This window comes from Barbus barbus (assembly GCF_936440315.1).
Source record: "Barbus barbus genome assembly, chromosome: 2".
Taxonomy (NCBI): domain Eukaryota; kingdom Metazoa; phylum Chordata; class Actinopteri; order Cypriniformes; family Cyprinidae; genus Barbus; species Barbus barbus.
Genome location: NC_136730.1, coordinates 2,310,335 through 2,323,398, shown reverse-complemented (window position 1 = coordinate 2,323,398; position 13,064 = coordinate 2,310,335).

Sequence of the window (13,064 nt, the reverse complement as noted above, 5' to 3'; positions counted from 1 at the left end):
TCTGCTGCTTCTGTGATCACTTCCTGTTTGGCAGCCATTTAAGCATGGCCAGGCCAAACAGACCTTGCGAAGTATTGCCAGTTTCACTGCCTTACCGAGTGTTTCCATTGTCATCGCCTGTTTCTCTGGATTTTTGCCTTGTGGATTACCCTCTTGTTTGTTTGCCGATTGGACTGAATACAGTGATTTCGACTCCTTTGCCTGTGACCACGACTTTGATTTTTGCCTCACGATTTGGATTGTTGAACTGTTCCTCATTAAACTTCTGCAAATGGATACTAACACCGCCTCAGCTTCACCCTCATTACAATTAGCTATAATGATGTGCAATTTCCTGATCAATCCTCTGCTAACCAAACAAGACGATCAGACAAAATAGAAATTGATTTTCACGATCTTTTAGACCAGGGGCTTCAACGCTACCAGAGTAAGGCAGATCGGATCTGTTTCAAACTAAAAGAGATTCTGAAGTTGATGAGAAAACAAGAGTCGATGAACAAAAGGATAATGAGGTTGATGAGAGAGATTATTCATTTGTATGGGTTTTCTGCTGAGTTACAAATGTTAACAAATGATTTGGAAACAATGGAACTCCAAAATTTTATCACAGAAGTGTAAATGTCAAGATGCTATGTTATAAGTATGTGCTATATTTAGAGAGCATGAATATGAATTGCTTTGAAGTTATCAATGCTATGTTTATTATGCTTGCTTTGCAAAAGGACGGTTTCTAATAAGAGGATGCATTTTGCATTTGTAGGTTTGCCTTTGCAGAATGGACCTTCTAGTTAAAAGCCGAGGCGTAAGGTGTTGTTTACACCTGCTAGGCATACCAGGTGTGTGGTTTAGACACCTACGTCTACAAATGTGTATATGATATACAGTACAGGATGTCACAATTTTTCCATAGTTTAAAAATAGCGATAGGCACGCTTGCTTTCTAAAAATGTAGTAGTCTTTTGTTTGAACTGTTAACCCTGCTATGAGAATTATTTGGGTAAAAGGTCACGTTCTCTGTCTGCCCGAGAAGCTGGAATAGACACAGACAGGGGGAGTGGAAAAGAGTTGTGTGCGAGAATGTCACAGGTGGATGGAAGACTATAAGAGGCTGGAAGAAGAGATGGACGGGGCCAGCAACTGCGCGGTGAAGACTTCTGATTTGTTATTTTGTTATTTGCTTACGAGTTATTTTTAAATAAAACAAAAACATTGTATTGGTGATTCGTTAAACCTTTAAATCCAGTCTCTGAGTAATTCATTATTGAATAACTAGTTATCAGTGGCCTAATGGTTAGAGAGTCGGACTCGTAATCCAAAGGTTGTGGGTTCGAGTCCCCGGCCGGCAGGGATTGTAGGTGGGGGGAGTGAATGTCCAGCGCTCTCTCCACCCTCAATACCACGACTGAGGTGCCCTTGAGCAAGACACCGAACCCCCAACTGCTCCCCGGGCGCCGCAGCATAAATGGCTGCCCACTGCTCCGGGTGTGTGTGTGTGTGTTCACTGTAAATTTTAATTCCCCATACCGGTATAGAAATATTACAACTAACATATAATATGATTGAGCAATTAGTAAGCATATTTGGCATGCTGTCCGGAGGGAGGGCTCTGAGCTCGGGATAGAGCCCGAACCCAGAGAACCCGCCCCAGCTCAAGAATGGGATTACATTAGATTAAGAGTGAGGAGTTGGGGTGGAGGTGGGATGCTGGAAAACTATCATAGAACCAGGGCTCCAAACTGCGACTAAAATGGTCGCATTTGCGACCAAAAATATTGATTTGCGAGTGAAGTTTTTGCTGAGGTCGCCACTGGCGACTATATATAATTTGCATGAAAGGACTTTTTTCCCGATTGTTTTGCGCTCACATCTTTTGTTATGTTCACGTATTAAACTTACATAAGACGATGCGCATCAAAGTTTTACTGGAAAAGAGTTTCAAACAGTCCTCGTCTCTGCCGCACACAGTCTGCTGAACGCAGTGAGAGAGACCTGAAAGGGCATGTTTACACCTGGTCACTTCATGCATTTTCTCTGATCGGATATCTATATGATTTGTTAAAACGTTTCCCCATTTACACTTGGCCACATAAATGTGTCTTCGCAAAACGGATATAAATCCGTTCTTCAATTCCCGCTTCATATACAAATATAACGGAGTTCACGTCAATGAAAGCAATGGATAATTTTATTAATTATCAGCTAATTTCAATATCAGAAACCGCAACAAGAGAGCGCGCGGCATCAGCACTGGAAAGATAGGCTAGTCTCGCTACTTTTAATGAAGAAGATTGTGTGTTGAGCGTCTGCGACTTACTTTCAGGTTCATTCAGTTTGCGCGTCGCTTGCTGAAGAAATACTCCGCTACTCATCCGCGGTGATGCTTGTTGCATTGCGCTGTCATATCTGACTATAACATGCCATATAGCCTATAAAACGATCTCACACGTCTATTATTTTAATATTATGGGAGGAGTAAAATTACCATGTGGTTTCAACAACCAGATGCATTTACACTTGTCCGGTTTCTCCCAGACCACCTCCTGAAGTGGTTCGAGCGATTGGATTTATATCCGTCTCGAATGCGTTTCGGACGGCATTTACACCTGGTCTTTTCAGGATCAGATAGGCCTAGCTATCCGATCAGGAAAAAATGCATGAAGTGACCAGGTGTAAACAGCCCCAAAGTGCAAGTGCAGAAAAGCCGTGTCTATTTCGTGCACAACTTGAACAAACTTCAACAGGTAAAGCTGTCAGCTCTGTGGATACTTATCGAGATCTTAGTCTATATGCTGTGTTCTGTTAATGCATGGACTTCCTGTTATTTGAAGCGCACTTGCCATCCAGTAATCGCAAAAAGCTTTGTGCTGTCTTTTTAATAAACAAAGTATCAGCTTTAAAATGCTAGGAAATTCAAATGATGCGGTTTGGGTGCTCTTTAATGCGGACCACAAGCGCACACTTTGGGTAATATAAACACCAGTACCCCGCGTCCACACGGTCCGTGTATGCGTCCGGATCGCGCGAGCGGAGAGTATCGCACTTAATGCTCAGGCGCGATCTCTTTAGCACCTCAGTTAAAGCAGCAAGTGAACCCATTATATATTTCGATTTACTACTACAGTATGAAATGAACATGATCAAAAGGTAGGCAATAAGAAAGCCTATAGTACAACTTACTGAAATGTTTTATGTAAAAGCTCATTCAGTGTTTCAAACTGAGGAAATGTATAAAGCTTGTAAACATTGCATTGTAATACATTTACCTCAGAATAACCACTCAGTGTCCATAAACTCATCAGTCAGCTAGAAAAATAACTATAAAGAGGAGCGTTTTGCTATATTTATGCGCTGTTGCATATTAATATTTTTAATTATTCTGTTGTACATGATTCCTCCTATAAAATAGCATTTTACTAATGAAGAAAAACAGACTGAATGTGTGAAAGACGTGACAACATTTATAGGACGCACTGCACTCAGTTGCCAAGTGATGCTTATGGTCCATGATATTGGTACAGATTCTGTGTAACGAACAATTCTTTGTGACTGTATATTTCAAGTTGTAAAAGACATTTAATTCACACTTTAAGTGAACCTTAGTCCCCCGGTCGACCTGATCATCTACAAGATGGATTAAAATGCTGATAAAGCCTAGAAAAGATAAGACATAAACACATGACAAAATGATTGAAATGTTAAAATAGGGGGGAAAAATAAAATGATAATAATAAAATAAACCACTTTTATTCTGTGGCACCTAAAAAAATAATTTGGCGCCTAAGTTTTTCTTTTATAGGAGCCAATGGCTCCTTACTCGATGTTTTTGTCTGGAGCCCTGCATAGAACAGAGGTGAGTTGGCTGTATATATATACACCTGATGTGCTTGTTAAGGTGATTAGCTGACGAGCTGCACCTGGGCCAGACTGATTATCTGATCGTGCTCCTCCTGAACCTTGTTAATAAAACATCATTAAAAGAGCTTCAACATCGCCGTTGTCTGTATGCACGTACAAATAATTAACTGCACTTGAAGCTTTCATAAAATTAAAAATGAAACACCCAAAACTGTATCATCACGAAGACGAACTGTATGTTTATACGTGAAATTCTGGAGGGGATGGGGACGTAATGACGTGTGCCATTAATTTATCTACTATAACATGTAAAATGGGAACATGAAAGGATTATTCTAAAAGCAACTCATTTAAACACTTTAAACATAATATTGTCTTATTCAGAAAAAGGTAAATAATTAGATTACGGATGTAAACGTAGTCATTGTTAAGAATCAGAAATGTTTCTTAAGCAGCAAATCAGCATATTAGAATGATTTCTGAGGATCATGTGACACTGAAGACTGGAAATGTATTCACAGAAATAAACTGCATTTTACAATATATTACAGTGCAAAAAAAATTGAAATTACAATGTACTGTAATATCACAATTATTTGTTTTTGCTTTATCACAAGACTTACAAGTACATAATGCAAACCACGACAAAAGTTATAGGTGAGCATATCATATATGCTGTAAATCCACATTAGAGGATGAGATGAGTGCAAACTAAACTACAAACAGAGCAACATCTCTGAACAAAGGAAAACATTGCTGAAAACTCTGTAAATATTAGTGTTAATCTAGTAAAATAGCAGATACATGAATGTTGTACGTTACCCAGCAAGATCCACAGGCTCGTGTAGAGCTTCTTCATGGCTGATTAAAGGCGTCTGTCTTTCTCGCAGAATAGAGAGTGTGAATTATATACGATTTATGGAGGACGACGCATTTAAATGTGCATCAACTGACACGCCTCGTCTCTCCTCCCTTCTGTGACACTCACCTGTCTCTCATGTTTCAGTGAAACACAATATTTATCTTGTCCTAATATCTGCTGGATCAAAGTCAATTTTCTGCACAGTTGTTATTATGTACATCTTTATTTTCTTGTATACTGTGCAAGAACCTGCTAGATGGAGAATTGCACACCACATATTTTGTTCAGCACAGATTTTCATGGTGTTTGTGCAGTAAACAGTTTACACAGGCCTTGCAAATCAGCTGCAAAAGTACAGACAAACAAATAAACACAAATGACACTTCAAGTTCATCAAGTTTTTTCCCCATCGCTGAACAAGTTAAATTTACTGAACTAATAAATGCTATCAAACACATTAGTGGTTTACCAGTTTAGTAACCTTGCATTGTGTGATAAGAATAGGTGTTGCGATGTGATAAATTGTCCTGTTCCTCATATGTAAGTCACTTTGGATAAAAGCACCTACATATACAGGTAAATCAGCTAAAAAATTTGCAATTAAATCAAATATGTCTTAACTTCTTTGGTTACTATTATTTCACGGATAAATAATAACATTGTATTTTATTTTATTACTGAACAGCTAGTTAAGTTTTATGTCTTCACTTTTCAAAGGGAAGTCTGTTCAGTGGTATTCATTTTCTGCTGTCTTTTGGAAAATATTCCCATCCGATTGGTTTCTATATGACAGTTTAACATCTTCTGTGAAGCCATTCTCCTTCAGCATCTGCTCAATCTGAAGAACAGAAAAAGGAAAGACCTTAAAGCGTAAGGCAGAATGGTAAACAGAATCCAGAGAGCATAATACAGACTGTGCTGCATGCATATAAAGAATATCTCCATAGTCTACAACAGACAAAAAGGTAGCAGCAACAAGTTCCTTTCTTTCTTTTAAATTAAAACAAGCCTTATTTCTATAATAAAAACTTAATTGAACTCATCTTTTTACCAAGTTGTCTACATGTTTTTTTTATTTCTCTCATTTAAACCCCAAGTAATTGCAGCATGACACTCTCTCAATTTCCTGGTCATATAGAGTAACAAATTGAGGCAAATCCTGTACATGACTAATAACAGAAATGTTGTCTTTTTAGAATTTAGTACCAATTTTAAATTAAGTAGATTTGTTTTGTAAAGTTGTGAAAGCATCCTGCAATTTCTTTAATGCCTCATATGGAAATCTAGCAGTACTGTATATGATAGTATCATCCGCATTGAGGTGTACAGCTGCATCTACATTTGAACAAATATAATTTATCTAGATTGTAAACAACAAAGGCCCTAATATGGAACCCTGAGGGACTCCAACTATTAGTTCTTTCTCCCCTGACATAATGCCTTCACAAGTGACTTGCTGATATCTACTAGACAGATAGTTTTTAAACCATTCGATAGCATTAACACACATCCCGATTTTAGACAGACATTTTAACAAAATGGTGTGATCAACTGTATCAAAGGCTTTTGAAAGATCAACAAATATTGCTGCACAAGATTCTTTACAGTCAATAGCACTAATAATATCATCAACTACCTTAGGGGTTGCTGTGATGGTGATATACCCTTTCCTGAAACCTGATTGAGAAGGAATGAGAATATTATTTACTGTTAAAAAGTTCTTTAACGGATCACTAACCAATGATTCAAAACTGTTAACTAATAATGAGAGTTTTGAAATAGGACAATAATTGTCCATAATAGTTGGGTCTCTATTTTTAAAAAGTGGTGTTACATGCGCTGTCTTCCAAGATCTAGGTATAATATTTTGTTCCAAAGTTATTGGTTCAACAATAATGTTAGCCACAAGTTTCAGAAGGAAAGGGTCAAGCCCATCAGGCCCAGCTGACTTTTTACAATTTATGTTTCGCAATGCGAATAAGACCTTCTCCCTTGAGATTGGCACAAAAGTAAAGAGATTGGAGCCCCAAGCATTGTGGTGAAATAACCCTGGAGATGAAAGATGTTCTAGCTCTGACTTAAAAATGAGTCTGCCAGAAGCAAAGTGATTATTAAAGAAATCAACTTAATACTCACCTTCGCTAAAATCGTATTCCTCCCTTCAGGATCATTGACATTTTGACTTGATTTTACCATCAGTCTCACCGTTTGTCTCCTTTCTGTGGGACACACGCATAAAAAAAACACTCGAAAGTGCTTGAGCTAATAAAAAATAACTACTGCATTTTCTTCTTTCAAAGACTTTAGTAAATAACGTACCGGACTTAACTGAATTTGAACCTGTCTCTACACCTTTGCTGGTGACTAGTATTTACTTATACACTTCTTGTTAAGACAAAATCGAACTAGTTCTTATTTTTTAGTTACTAGTAACTTTTTAGACCAGAGATATCCTGAACTTAATAGATACTAGTACTTTTAAAATTAGCATTTCTGCCCAGCATGCTAATCGTATGTTGAATATTAATGAACCAGCAACATATAGGAGAGAGATTTGACAAGAAACAGAAAGGAGATGAATGTCCTTTTTTTGTGGAAACCACATAGAAAAGAAACAATTATTTGTACACATGCAAGCATATAGAAAACCTATTTTGTCAGTTTTGTAAACTCTGTAATTACGTAAACATAGTAGTCTAATGTGTTTGTTGATCATCGAGTGACCTCTAGTGGCAGGATGGAGATAAGACACCAATTTTATTATCTGTGATTTTCCTCTTTTTCCTCCAGTAAAAACAATAAATATCATATCAGGGCTGTACCTTAATGTTTTTGCATATTAGATTAGATTAGATTAGATTAGATTAGATTAGATTAGATTAGATTCAACTTTATTGTCACTGTGCAGAGTACAAGTACAGAGCCAATGAAATGCAGTTAGCATCTAACCAGAAGTGCAAATAACAAGGTTTATAAATAGATATAAAAATGTGTATATACATTGTTTTATGACATATAGTGCAAGTTATGAGGTAGATTGGGAGAGACTAGCTCAGTGCAAATAACTGTACATACAATTTAGGTTGCAAGGAAATATAAACAGAAGGTGCATTATAAAGAGAGGTATGTAAGTAGCATATGTGTATATATGGCCAATGACCTTCACGGCATCCGCAGGTAGAAATGTGCAAGGGAATGTGCAAATATCAGAAATGTGCAAAAAAGCAGGAAATAAAAGAACATTGTGAGTGAGGAGTGCAGACAGGTTGTTGAACAGTGCAGTGTTTGTGGTAAATGTCTTTGATGGAGGGTAGCACGACACCAGTGGTGTATTGGGCAGTTTTCACCACCCGCTGGAGAGCTGCAGTTACATAATACAGCAGTAAGTATTATGAATGTGGTACATAACTGGAATGATCATGGGTATTTATAACTTTAGGAGATCATACAGTTCATCTGTACATATATCACAGTTTCTCAGATATATAACAAATGTACTTTAAAAACACACATTTACAGCAACCAGAGAAAAACTAATGCTAAAAAGTTAAGGTTAAGTTTTAGTTTCAACCAAAACAAACACTGATCTCCATAACCATGACTCCAAACTTTATTATTGTCAATAAAACGTCGACATCTAAACCTCTGTTAATTCTTAAGAAGTTTTGCATGAAAGAAATAAAGTCAGACTGGTTTGTAATTAGTGAAGATGCTGAGATCTAGAGAGATCTGTTAGTGCTTAATGTTCTGTTGGGATTTAAAGGCTTTCTGTTGTCTGAGTTTTGTGAGTCCCCATTGTGATGAAGTGTAGAGTCTGTGCTTCAGTCCAGGAGAAGACCAAGAAGCATTGATCTTATGCTGCATGTCACTTTATTTAAAGGCAGTAGCTGTGTAGTTGCTGATGCAGTGATATATTCATTAGCTCAAGCATGTGTGCTGTTGCTAGGTAATGGTTAACTACAAGAGATTTCTATTTTACAGAGAATGTTTCACAATGATAATTCAGGAATGCTATTTCCATTTACGGTAAATGTTTAGCACTCTGTGCTGCCATGCATTTTGGCATGTTTGTTTTTTGTAGTGTGGAAAATTATTTTCATCATTTAAAATAAAAAAAGAATATATGAAACTTAAGTAATTTTACTTAACTGGAAAAATCAAGTTACATCTACTAAGTTATTCTTCAGTAAAACCTGTTTTTTTTCAGGTTGGTTGAATTCAGTTATAATCAGTAATCTTAAATCATTTATTTCATTTAAACAAAACCAGTAGTTGTTACCAGTTGACGTACAATTTCTAAATTGAACCGGCGTAACATTTTTTCTCAATGCAGATTACTTTTTTCCAAGTAATTAGTAAAGTAACAAATTACTTTTTTAATTTAGAAGGAAATATCCGAGTTATTTTTCAAACAAGTATCTCCAGTTCCTGTGTTTCTGATGTATTGAGTGACAGCTCTGGTGTTGTCATGTTGAGAGAAATCAGGAGTAAGTGCAGAGCGTTGTGTGTGAACATGATCTTACTGTAGTTCTAGACTAAATATCAACATGATCTTACTGTAGATCTAGACTAAATATCTACATGTATTTACTCATCTCACCTGCACTAAAACACATTCAGTGTTCCTCAAAATCAATAAAAACAGTCTAATACAAACTCAGAATATTATACAAACCTGCAATAATTAAATACGATAAATAAGACAAATATCATTTATGTATTTAATCCCATTTTATTAACCAATGTCTTTGCTGCCGACCTTCGATGATCTAAATCAACCATACTAATAAGCAAAAATGACACATTTGTATTTAATTATTTTTTATTTTTTGCTGAATAGTGTTTTTTTGAGCTGGGCCCTTTACTGTACAGACGTGAATCTACATTTCCTTCAGCCTGAGCCGGATTCATTTCACTTTTTGCTGTGGAGGGGCTTTACATTTGTAAAATAACTTGTTAAAAACAAACAAGCAAGCCATGCCCAGATTAGAAAATTAATTCAAAAGTAACGCAACACATTACCAGACCAGACAGACCCAGGGAGTCTCCTTATTCCACACGTCTCCTTTATGAAACTGCCGTATGACTCTCATCATCTCATCCCGATCCGTTTGGTCATCGATGGTGACCAGAGCAATGTAATTCCGTTGGTTAAATGTCTAGATTGTGTATGAACTACAGCTATATGTTGTTGGCGTTTTGAACTGGGTTGAAATGAACTAAAACTTTAAACTCAACGTTTGACTGGTGTCTCTATTACATCGTCCTTTTAAAGAAAAAAAATAAAATAAATAATGAAAAATGAACTAACCTGCCAGAAGAACCAAGAGCAAAACCCTCTTCATCATGAATCACCTGCAAGAAAACAAAACTAAGCTGCCATTAAAAATCTGGTTTAACCTACGAACTAACCAAGGTACTAACACAATGCTTTATCAAAATACTTCCATTACCAATAAATAAATTAAGTAAAAAAATATTAAAATAAATGAATAAAGAAATATTGTTCTCAAAGTAATGAGTGGGTGAATGGCAAAGAGAGCATTCATTGCGGTTCCTGCAAACTCAACCCTTCTATGTCTAATTAAATTAGACTGATTATAGGTCAATACACCTTTCTTATCAAAGACTGCTTCACTTTAGGCATTAGAAAGTCAAAAACTCTTCTGGAACTTTAAATAATGACTTCTTACCAGTGGTGTGCCTCAGGGTTCGGTGCGCCGCCCGCTTCTCTTCTGGTTTTACACCACACTGCAAGACAGAGGACATGCAGCTCTATCTATCTTCTCATCCTCAAAACCATACCTCCTCTTAGCTCATATCTCAAACTATCCTTCTGACCCCTCTACCAGGATTAACAAACACCAGCTGAAATCTATGAGGACACAAACTCCCGATCATCATGGTCAGACCATTAGTCATTCACATCACTAATGCCAGAGGCAAATAAAAATTATTTAAAATATAATACATAAAAAATACAATAAATAAAATACAAATACTCCGAACAAATAAATAAAACTACATTTAACAAGTAAAAAGTCAATTAATAAACATTTAAGAAAATATAAATCAATACATATAAAAAATACACATAAATCAACCTACTACTTCCTTTTCTTTATTTTGTTCACTTATTTGGTATTGTCCTGGTCTAAAAGTGTTTTCCTCAATTTGTAAGTTGCTTTGGATAAAACATCTGCTAAATGAATAGATGTAAATGTAGTGAATCCATCAGGCACATTAGCGTCTGCAAGTCTGTCCTTACTGATCACTGATCCTGGTCATTTGCATCAAAGTTCTGCAATCCTTATCATATGATCAGGCGTAGTCTTAAGAATTAGTCTGGCCAGCTAACAGTTTAAAAGCATTTAGTCTCTCTTTCAGTTCTCAAATTAGACTAATCAGTCTGTGTTCATGCAACAAAAAAGGATAACTTTATACTAGTTTAAGCAATTTATGCAACTAGAGCTCATTAAAAAAACCTATCAATGCAAGAAAAAGAAAATGATCTGATTTTTAGATTGAATTTTAGATACTTGCTCATTAGATCCACCATATGTGTATTAGACTTTGCTAGAACAGTCTATGGCAGAGGAATTCAACCCTTTTCCTGGGGACCCACTCTCCTGGAAAGTTTATTTCCAACCAGCTTCAGCACACCTGCCTGCAATTTTCAAGCAGTCTTGAGGAACTTCATTGGCCGCTTCAGGTGTGTTTGATTAGGGTTGTAGCTAAACTCTTCAGGATAGTGGGTCCCCAGGAACAGGGTCGAATACCTCTGGTCTATGGTCTTTAACTCATTTAACTTGTTTTTAAGCATAACTAATGGTCCGACAACAACATGGCACCGATGATGGCAGCTATTGTGCGTTGCTCTTCAGTGTTCGTGTTGTTTTTGTTTGTTTTTCCTGTTTTTTGTTTTTCAAATACGATCAGTTTTACCAGGGATGATCTGCTGAACATTCGGCAGAACACACCACAAAATCTTCTACCGGATTTAGATTTTTCGGACGTTTTGCTGGACATTGTAGTTGGCAGAGCCGTAGCTCTGGTCAAACGCTACAGGAGGCGCAGACGGGGAAGCGAGCCGGCGCGCTCGTGAAGCTTCGTCAGCGCGGATTTCGAACGGCATTGCCTAGCATCCATCTGGCGAATCTCCGCTCTCTACCCAACAAAACGGACGAACTCCTTCTGCTCTCCCGGACAAACAAGAATTTTTCTAACTCTGCTGCTCTGTGTTTCACGGAAACCTGGCTGAATGGCGACATACCGGACAGCGTGCTACATCTGCCTAATTATCAGCTGATCAGAACAGATCGGGACACGGAATCAACGGGGAAATCGCGCAGCGGCGGGACGTGCTTTTACATCAATGAGAGGTGGTGTACAGATGTAACTGTGTTAAAGAAGATGTGCTGTTCATTAACTGCAAGCCGTTCTATTCGCCACGGGAGTTCTGCTCGTTCATTCTCGTGAGTGTCTACATTCCACCACAAGCGCACGTGAGCACAGCTTTACAGGAACTCACTGATCTGATCACAGAGAGTGAACAACAACACCCGGACTCTGTTTTAATCATTCTCGGGGACTTTAATAAAGCAAATCTCTCCCGTGAACTGCCAAAATACAGACAGCACATCACATGTCCCACCAGAGACAGTAATATGCTGGATCACTGTTACACAACAATAAAGGACGCATATCACTCGGTTCCACGAGCAGCTTTAGGACTCTCTGATCACTGTTTGGCTCATCTTATTCCGACCTACAGGCAGAAACTTAAGTCTGCAAAGCCTGTATTAAGATCTGTTAAAAGATGGACTAACGAAACAGAGCGGGATCTACAAGCCTGTTTCTCTCTCACTGATTGGACTGTTTTTGAAGCTGCTGCAAATGATCTGGACGAGCTCACAGAGACTTTAACATCATATATCAGTTTCTGTGAGGACATGTGCATTCCTACCAGGACTCATCTATTCTACAACAATGACAAACCATGGTTCACTGCCAAATTCAGACAGCTCCGTCAGGCCAAAGAAGATGCTCACAGAAAGGGGGATAAAGTCTTGTATAAACAGGCCACATACACACTGGAAAAGGAGATCAGAGTGGCAAAGAGGAATTATTCTGACAAGCTCAGGAAAAAAATATCTTCCAGTGATCCTGCTTCTGTGTGGATAGGAATGAAGGATATCACCAGCTACAAGTCACCATCCCCCAGCACTCTGGAGAATCAACACCTGGCAGACGACTTAAACGAGTTCTTTTGTCGTTTTGAACGATCACCCCACACCCGCCCAGAACACCTCTCCACACAACCTTTCACACCTCCAGCAACCCCTCT